The 9,435-nt window shown below is 39.3% G+C and overlaps 1 pseudogene; it reads left to right on the top strand.

The window, feature by feature from the left end:
• The window catches only part of LOC103735316, a 43,779-nt pseudogene that overhangs the window by 17,394 nt on the left and 16,950 nt on the right, over positions 1–9,435 (top strand).

The following is a 9,435-nucleotide window of genomic DNA, read 5'->3' as shown; positions in this document are numbered from 1 at the left end:
TAAAGAGAATTTCAAACAGACTGAAAAACTCCAAGAACAACACAAGGAGTATCCCACTCCCCTGGCGTAGGTTCCCACTTTTAAATTTTACCGCACTTGCTTCTCCTATCTACTGTCCCTTCCATAGTTGTTTCTTTCTGACATCACAACCCATCATGCTGACTATCCTGCATGGAACTTCAAGAAGCGAGGGCACTCCACCCCTGCAGGCTGTTGGCTCCCAGTGAGGAAGCCAACCACTACAGTGTTGCCACTACCTGGTCTGCAGTCTCCTCAGACGTCTCACCTTCTTGCAGTGCTTCCTCTCCAGAAATGCTTAGTTGCTCCTTTTTTTCTTTTTCTAGTACGGACCACTTCCCCTATTGTCTTTTTCCCTTGTCATTGCTAGTACATTTCTTGAGGTAACCTTTAGCTTGGTTTATCCCAGGCTTCTGGGAACAGACTCAGGCTATGAGATGCTGCTGTGTTCTTTCCAGTGCAGCAGCCCTGGAGCAGCTCACCTCTGGTGAATCTTGACCCTCTAATTGTGCTGGTCTCTTCTAGATTCTCTGATGTAAAATAGCGTTTTTCATTTTATGGCTTACTATATTCCGTTAGGGAGAATATTTAGTTATTAAAACCGATAATCTGTTCTTTAAGTAATTTAACTGTTTAATGTAAACATATTTCCAATCACTCTGGCTATTTCATTTTTCTGATGTACCTGGAAACCCCTCTTCCTTTTAAAGTTGCCAAACACCCCACATTCATGGATTCCTCTCTCTGTTAGTACCTTCCTTTCTTCAATGTTCATAGCGCTAGAGGCAAGTATCTATTCTAGGATAAAAAATTAGGGAAGACAGAAAGATGTCTAAGGTTTAAGCATATTATATTTGAGATGTCCGTTGCACACATTCATTCAGAAGGTACAGTATGAGCCCGAGTTCAGGTCCTCTTTCAGATCATAACCATGCTATATATATTATCTTAACTGTTAGCTGTGCTCACTAGAGAATGCAGGATACTATGATGCAGTTTTCCTGTTTTACACTGTAGCTTACAGATATCCTTGCAGAGACCTCTGTTCATTCCTTTCTTGCACCATTGTTCATACACATCACTGTTTTAAAATCTAGATTCTAGGAATTGCGTATGATAAGGATATCTATTGTTGAAGTGGAACTTCATTATCATGAGAAAAAAAGCCCATTCTGTTTCTGTAGGTGTGAGGCAAGACCCAAGATTCTTCATAGGAGACTGTGGAGGAGATGCTGATGCCACTGCTCCAAAGACCTTGCTTTGAGCATCAGAATGTCTTATGAAGGACAGTGTTTCATTTTGCTTCAGTGTGAGGACTCAAACTCAAGGTCTTACACGTGCCAGGCAAACACTCTATCATCGAGCAACATCCCCAAGTTTTATAATTTGTTAAAAAGATATTCGCACACTGGAGAGATGGCTCAGCAGTTAAGAACATGCACAGCCCTTACAGAGGATCTGAGTTCAGTTCCCAGAACCTACAACTTCCTGTAACTCCAACTCCAGGAACTCTAACATTTCTGGTCTCCAACAGCACCTGCACTCACATATGCACACACCTCCCCCCCCCACACACACACACACACACACACACACACACACATACACACACACACTCCTTTCTGTGTAGCAGTGAGCTTCCTGTAGTTGCTTGGCTAGACCTTTTTATGTCATTTCGTTCAGCTGCTTCTTTGTCTTTTTAGTATTTGATACTCTGTAGTCTCTTCACACTAGGTTGCACATTTGTATTTCTGTTTTAAACTGTATTGAAATTACTCATCTTTCGGCCTGATTTTCTTTGGACATACCCCTAGCTCAGAGTATAGGTTTATAAAATGCTTTTCTTGAAGTCACCTCGTATTTTTGTTGTTCTTATTTCATTGTGTGGCCCAGGCTGATCTCAGTCTCTTCAACTTCCTGCCCCTGCCTTTGAAAGGCATCACCATGTCCAGAGCTCTCACTCACTGTCTTTGTATTTCTTTTTGTTTGCTTGTTTGTTAAGGTTGTTTTGTTTGTCTTTTGGAAAGAGTATCTCATGCAACTCAGGTGGGATTTGAACTCCTGATCTCCATGCCTCCAAGTCCTAAGTGCTAGAGTTATGGGGATGGGCCATCATGCCCAGTTTTTATAATCTTTTAAAAATTTCATTGGCATTTTTATTCATGATTGTTTTGCCTGCATGTATGTAAGTCACCCATGTTGTGCACTACCCATAGAGGCCAGAACAGAACCTCAGGTCCCCTAAAACTGGAGCGTTAGACAGTTGTTAGCTACCATATGGGTGCTAGGAATGGAATCAGGGTCCTCTGGAAGAGGAATGAGGGCTCTTACCTGCTGAGCTATCACTGTAGACCCCAAAATGTTTATTTGTTTGAGACAGTGTCTCCCTGTAGCCCCAGCTGACCTGGACCCGGCTATCTAGATCAGGCAGGCCTGAATATCACAGAGGTACACCTGTTTCTGCCTCCCAGAGCTGGAATGAAAGGCATGTGCCACCATTCCCAGCCTCAAAAATGTTTTCAATAGCACTTTTAAACTCTGTATTTTGCCTTTAGTTCTCCTACTATACAGTGTAACTCCTATGACATGGAACTTAGTTTGTTTTAGGGTTTTTTATGGAGGGGGTGGGGGATTTCTGCTGTGGAATTAGACCAAAGATCAAATCCCAGTCTTGTTCTTTACTGTGACACCTTTGACTGATTGGTTGACCTTACAAGCTTTAGGAAATTATACTATTAGAACTGCCTTATGGAAATATTGCTAAAATTGAAATGAAATTATCTCTGAAGCATTTAGCAAAGATAGCCAAGTGGTTGTAATGTTAATCATATTATCAGAACAATGAAACCAATTCCTGAGGATCCAGAGTGATCAAAAGGACTGGCCATGCCATCCTTGTTTAATATTTAATTTTACATAATTTTTCTCAAATGTGAGTGTGCCTTCAGATCAACTAGGCTGCCTGTTAATGATCTGACTCCTGTACCTATTCCTGACAACTCTTAACTCTTAGAAGACCGACCAGAAATCTGCATATACAATAAACATTCTAGGGGATAATGTGCAATACTTTAACTGCAGGTCTTTTAAATAAGAGCCTTGAGGTAGTTTGTCTATCAAGTATGCAACTGAGGTGAGGGGGTTATAAGGAAAATTCAAGTTGAACTGTGAACAGTAGATAATGGCAGAATAAGTATTTTGCCAAGATGTTTCAGATTCGGATGTTCAGTGACCCATTATTTTCCCTCTTTCTACTTAGGATGTCTAAGCAGGGAAGAACGATCATCTTCTCCATTAATCGGCCTCAGTAGTCCATATTCAGACTTTTTGATAGCCTCACCTTAGTGGCCAAAGGAAAAGTCCTGTTTCATGGGCCTGCACAGGACGCTTTGGAGTACTTCAAATTAGCAGGTATGGTTACATTTCCATGCGGCAGCTCCTTCATCCACAGGATCGGGGAAGAGAACTGGGCTCACTGGAATACTGTTCTATCCTGTGCAGACTTACTCGGGTTTCTACACTCTAAAATACCTTTGGTTAGTTTGGTGCCAGAACTTTGATTAATTTTGTAGTACTTGCTTGTTACTTAGGTTTATTTTTCTGTCCTGTCTGAGTATGCATGCCTGTGTTCGAGTGTTTTTTCTGGGCCATGTGTGCTCTGCTTCCCAATTATGATGACTTCATAACTAACATGCTAGACTCAGGCCCAGGTATTCCATTGCTTGAACAGTCTGGGAAAGGCCCAGTATCGTTGCATTCTTGCCCATGTAACAGGTGGTGGTTTCTCGTTCCCTCTAGTATGTGATCTTTCTCTGCAGGTTTATGGAGGTGCTACTTAACTTTGTAGTAGCCTCATACTTCAGATTTAGGCTATGAATGTGTGCTAGCCCTAAGTTTGACATAAGGCTCATATTCTTAGACTGGTGTTTCTATATTCAGACTGGATGATGGGATTATTTTTTAATGGTTGATGAAATCTGCTTCACCTTAGAGAAATATGGATATATTTATAGAGGATTCTTCACGACTCTAAATACAGATTTAAATATTCACTAAGTCTCTTAATTTCTTTTTTCTAAGTTTTTGTCATTTTAAAATATGTAAGCATTTCTGAGTCTGGATAGTCTGGATAACCCAGTCAAAATTTAGGACAAGGTCAAATGTGACACAGAAAGTTGATGCCGAAGTTCACGTGTGCTGTGTTGCCTCTGAGGATTTATTCTCTATTTGGAATTATGGCAACATGACAGACGATATTTGTATCTTTGGAACTTCGTAGGTGGAGAAACAGTGAATGTTATCCCACACACTGCTCTGCCAGTTTCCTAGGTGAACCCAGAAAGCACAGTGCACCTGGGCAGTTGATACCCCAACCCCAGACCTGGATTTAGGTTTATGAAGTACTGAAAGCCTCAGAGCATAGTAATAGCTGGTTTGGTATTCATGATTTATAATATGTGAGGACTAATGTAAGATGTTCACGTATAGTACACATGAGCACACATATGTAGTTGGCGGGAAACAGATTGTTGCAATATTTTGTGAGCATATACATGAGGAAAGGGTAAATCAGTGAGGACAAAAGAGCAGGATTAAGAAATCATTGGATTCTGTCTTCCCTAGCCTCCCTTACTGAAAGAGTCCTCTGTGTTTCCTAAGACATTTAGGACTGTGTTCTTGGATTCCTTTTTTTTGTAGGTTATCACCATGAGCCCTACAACAACCCTGCTGACTTCTTCCTGGATGTTATAAATGGGGATTCCTCTGCTGTGATATTAGGAGAGGAGGAAGAAGACCATGAAGGTATAGGATCTTTTTGATTCACAGATTTCTTTGTTTTGATTTTCTTAATTGACTTGAGGCACATTAATGTGGCTCATTAGAATATAGCTTTTTCCTAAAATTCAACTCCCTAAAATTAGTTAATAGATAGACTTTATTGTCCTTTAGTGCCGTGGTGTTTTTTATTTAATTTATGAAAGGCCATTTATGTGATGCTGTAAGCTGTAAGATGGGTTTCCATAAAATTAGATGTACTCATTGGTTGATGCTTTCCTTTGTTTTAGGCAGGGTTTGTTTATGTAACCAGGCTGGCCTGGAACTTGTGATCTTTTTACCTCTGTCTCTCAAGTACTAGTATCACAGGACCATAGTACCGTACCTGGCTTTGTTTATAGCATTTATAAAGTATTTATAGCATTGTAAAAATAAGAAATTTGGCACTTTATACATTTGCACATAGTAGAAAGCAAAGGCTGGATTTTTATACTAAGAATTATAGTTCCATCTGGAAAGAAATCTATGTTGAGGACTAGGGTCCAGATGGGAAAAATATCATGAATTTGCTGTATTCATAAGATGACGACAGTAATTGTATCAAGTAGCTGTTTCTCTATCATGTAAAAGAATGTCGTAGAAGGAATTTTTTATGCTCCAAATTTGGTGAGCTGAGTATGTAGCCCTGTTGTAGAGGGCTTATCTAGCATGTAGGAAACCCTGGATTTGATCCTAGCTTCACATTAACTGAGTGTGATGGTGCAAGCCTGTAATCCCACACTTGGAAGGTAGAGAAGGGAGGGCCAGAAGTTCAAGGTCATCTCTTGGCTACAAAGCAAATTACAGAAAACAAAAAGACTCAGAATTTAGGTGTTCTTCAAGTAAAGAGTCTTGGAAAAACCTGTTAACTCATATGCTGTCTGCTAACTGTGTCTCTCGTCTTTATCCACTTTTATTCCAAAGACAATGAACATAAAGAGCTTTTCAAGAGAGAAAACCAAGTCACAGAAAAATTAGCTGAGTTTTATGCTCAGTCCTCCTTATACAACAATACTAGAGGTGCTCTGGATCAACTTTCAGGCGAACAGAGGGTGCAGAGTGTCTCAGCCTTCCAGGAGATCACATGTGTCACCTCCTTCTGGCATCAGCTCAGGTGGATTATCTGGCGATCATTCAAGGGTTTTCTCTGGGCAACTATGATTCAGGTAATCTGATGAGTTATTTCTTGTGCTATGAAAAACTCGTGTGGAAGCAATCTGGCCCTGATGCAGTCTGCGTCAGGTCACACTTCCCTCCTGCCCAATTCTCCCAAGTATTTGTCATCCCCACTCTACCTGGAGTATGAAGATAGTCAACAAAGCCAGTAAAACACAATTAACTTTCTACCAATGGAAGACTTTCTTAGTAATTGTTTGGCTGCTCAGCTCAAAAATTTTGTTGATATAATGAATATCTGAATAGAGAGTACTCAAATATTATGTTTTTCAGCACACTTGGGATTTTTTCACACTTATCTATTTCCATTCCCTGATTCATTCCATGAATTCAAAACACTATAGTGAATAAAGTGAGTAAAATATTTTTTCTGAAGGAAATTTAAAAATTTTTTTATTTATTATTTTAATTTTATGTGTGTGAGTGTGTTGTCTGCATGTATGTAAGTGTGCCCATGTCATGAAGTGCCCACAGAGGTCAAAAGATAGTGTTGGATCCCCTCGAACTGGAGTTGCAGATGATTGTTAGCTGTCATGTGGGTGCTAGGATTTGAACCTGGGTCCTCTGCCAGAGTAGCCAGTGCTCTTAATCCACTGAGCCATCTCTTCTGCCCCTATTGACACTTTTTACATGGGGAGAGAGATGATAACTAAATAAATAGGTAAAAGCTATAGCTGGAGAGATGGCTCAGCTGTTAAGAACACTGGTTGTTCTTGCAGAAGACCCAGGTTCGAATCCCAGCACCCAAATGGCAGCTAACAACTGTCCATAACTCCAATTCCAGGGGATCTGATAGCCTCTTCTGTTCTCCGTGGGCATTGCATAACAGGGGTACACGTCCCTACATGCAGGCAATACAGACATACACATAAAATTTAAAAAAATTATAGCTTGTCAGATGAAAGGGTGAATCATGGAGACAGTTCAGTACAGAAGAAGTAGAGATGATGGAAGATAGAAATAGGGAGGAAAATAGAGTTGAGTGTAGAAGAAATCCAGTGGTGAGGAATCCGAATGCCACTGAACACATACATGTGAAGGTAGCTTGTGCCATCCACTGCCCAAGGGTGAGCCCGCATGTAAAGTGCCATTCCTTTATTTGGGACTTAATGTTTGAGAGCAATGGCTACCTCAAAGAGTGCAGTTTATACACAGGTCTAACCAGAGTCAGTGAGGTTCTTCACTGTCAGTCACCTGTCTCAACTGAGAGGAAATAGTGCTCTTTCTTTTTTTCTTTCTTTCTTTTTTGTTTTTTTGTTGAATCTTTTGACTTGCTGCTTAAGGTTTTTTATCTTTCACATAGATGTCACACAAAATGTAGTTCTCCCCATTCACTTGGCCATCATTTATTCATTTATGTTTATGTAATGATGATGATTAATATTATTTTGATTTTGCTAGAGGTTCATCTAGGGGCCTCAGCCATGAAGGGCAAGTTCTCTACTATTGATCTACACCCCCATTCCTTATCCAACATTTATAATTAATTCAGCTGGTTGTTTGGGGCTTTTTACTTTATTATAAGTAATTTAATTTCTGTTGAATATTACAAGATGATGTGATGTTGGCTGTAATGAAATCTTTCTCACTTCTTAAAGATACCCCATCATTTTATATTTAAATATATTGCGTTCCATGTGTACTGGGAATGTGGATTGTCATTTGAGTTATGCTCTCAGTTCAAACATTTCGAACTTTATGATTTGGCATTTATTTCAGAAAAGAGACACTTTGCACTGCTAGCTACTGAAAGCTAATTTTTTGTTTGTTTGATTTGTGCATGAGACTTTGCTTAATTACCTCTAAGAGTAGCTTATGTAAGTCTTATCCAAGGACTCTATATAATGAGATAAACTATTTGCAATGGAGCCTGCTTTGGTGCTAAGCTTTCTTATGGTGTAAACATCAGGCCCAGGGGCTCCAAGTTGCATGTTCAGGCTACTTGCCTTATTGGTGAACTCCAATCTACCAATGGAATTCCACCAGTGTTAATAGAAGTAGCTATGTCTACAATAAAGATAGAATCTTGCTTCTCCTTAAGCATAGTGGGACAACTCCAGCCCATTTGTGAATGTTGAAATGTTATCTTAGGATTAGGCAAACTGTTCTTGGTAAAAGGCCCGATAGTAAATATTTCAGGTTTTTCAGCCATTATATGGTCTTTGACTTGTAGTCAACTCTTCCATTTCGGTGTGAAAACAGCCATAGGAACTACACAAACAAATTGACATACTTATGTTCCAATAAAAGTTTATTCATGGAACACTAAAGTTTCAATTTTATATAATTTAACATTGCAAGAAAAATTATTCTTGATCTTTTCTTTCCTAACCGTCAGAAAGTGTAGTGCATGCAGACAGGACAAAAAAATGCAGCTGGTTCTACGTGACCTATGGACCATAGATTACTGACTTGTTTTTAACATCGTGACCTTTTTTACTTCATTGATTTGAACCTAGAGTTTCTTTTGGATTGAATTCACTGTTTCCATAAGTACATTTTTCAGACCTGGCCTCTAAACAGAAATTGTATTTGGAAGCTCTTGGAATGGATGTAAATGTATAAAAAGTGTTGTTATTCACCAAGCATGCCAAGCGTTAAATGAGCAAACCAACTTGGAAGAATTTATTGTCAGTCTCTAAGAGTTAAGTTTTCATCATCATGTTGATCATTTGACTATGGATTCCTGTTTTTAAAAAAATTTACTATTTTTATTTTAGTGTATGACTGTTTTGTCTGCATGCCTGTAAATATACCCATGTCGTGCAATGTTCAAGGAAGTCAGAAGAGGGTGTTGCATTCCATGGAACTGGAATTACTGATGGTTGTAAACCATATGTGGGTGCTGGAAACTGAGCCTGGGTCCTGTGCAAGAGCAGCCAGAGCTCTTAACTGCTGAGTCATCTCTCCAGCTCCTCCCCCATCCGCATTTTTTAAAATATATCTATTTATTTATATGTGTGGAGGGAAGAGATTCACACATGCAGGCATCTGGAGAACAACTTGCAGAAATCAGTTCTTTCCTTCCACTATCTAGGCTCCAGGGACTGAACTTGGGTCATCAGGCTTGCCTTTACACTCTGAGTCATTGTGCTGGCCTTCCCGTCCTCTGTTTTAGTGGACCATCCAGGTACATTTTTATAAAAACTGAAGGCTAACTAACACATACACTCAACTAAATGATGTTGGAGCATGAAAAAAAGAATTAAATCTTGATTTATGCAACAATTTTGTCCCATCTCAAAGGATTTTCTGGGGGAATCCTGATATTGACAATGTTAGTGTAAGATAGGAAATTTGAATAAAAAAAAAAAAAAAAACAACAGAATAAAAAGAAGAAAGAATGCAGAGGATCTACTTGGAAAGGGTAAATGGTCTCAGAAGTTATATTGTATGAAACTATAGACATCAGTATGGTATACATAC

This window comes from Nannospalax galili, unplaced genomic scaffold (genome assembly GCF_000622305.1).
Source record: "Nannospalax galili isolate Female #2095 unplaced genomic scaffold, S.galili_v1.0 scaffold1237, whole genome shotgun sequence".
NCBI classification, from domain to species: Eukaryota; Metazoa; Chordata; class Mammalia; order Rodentia; family Spalacidae; genus Nannospalax; species Nannospalax galili.
The sequence above is the reverse complement of the archived record's forward strand: the minus strand, read 5'-3'. Positions and strand labels throughout refer to the sequence as shown.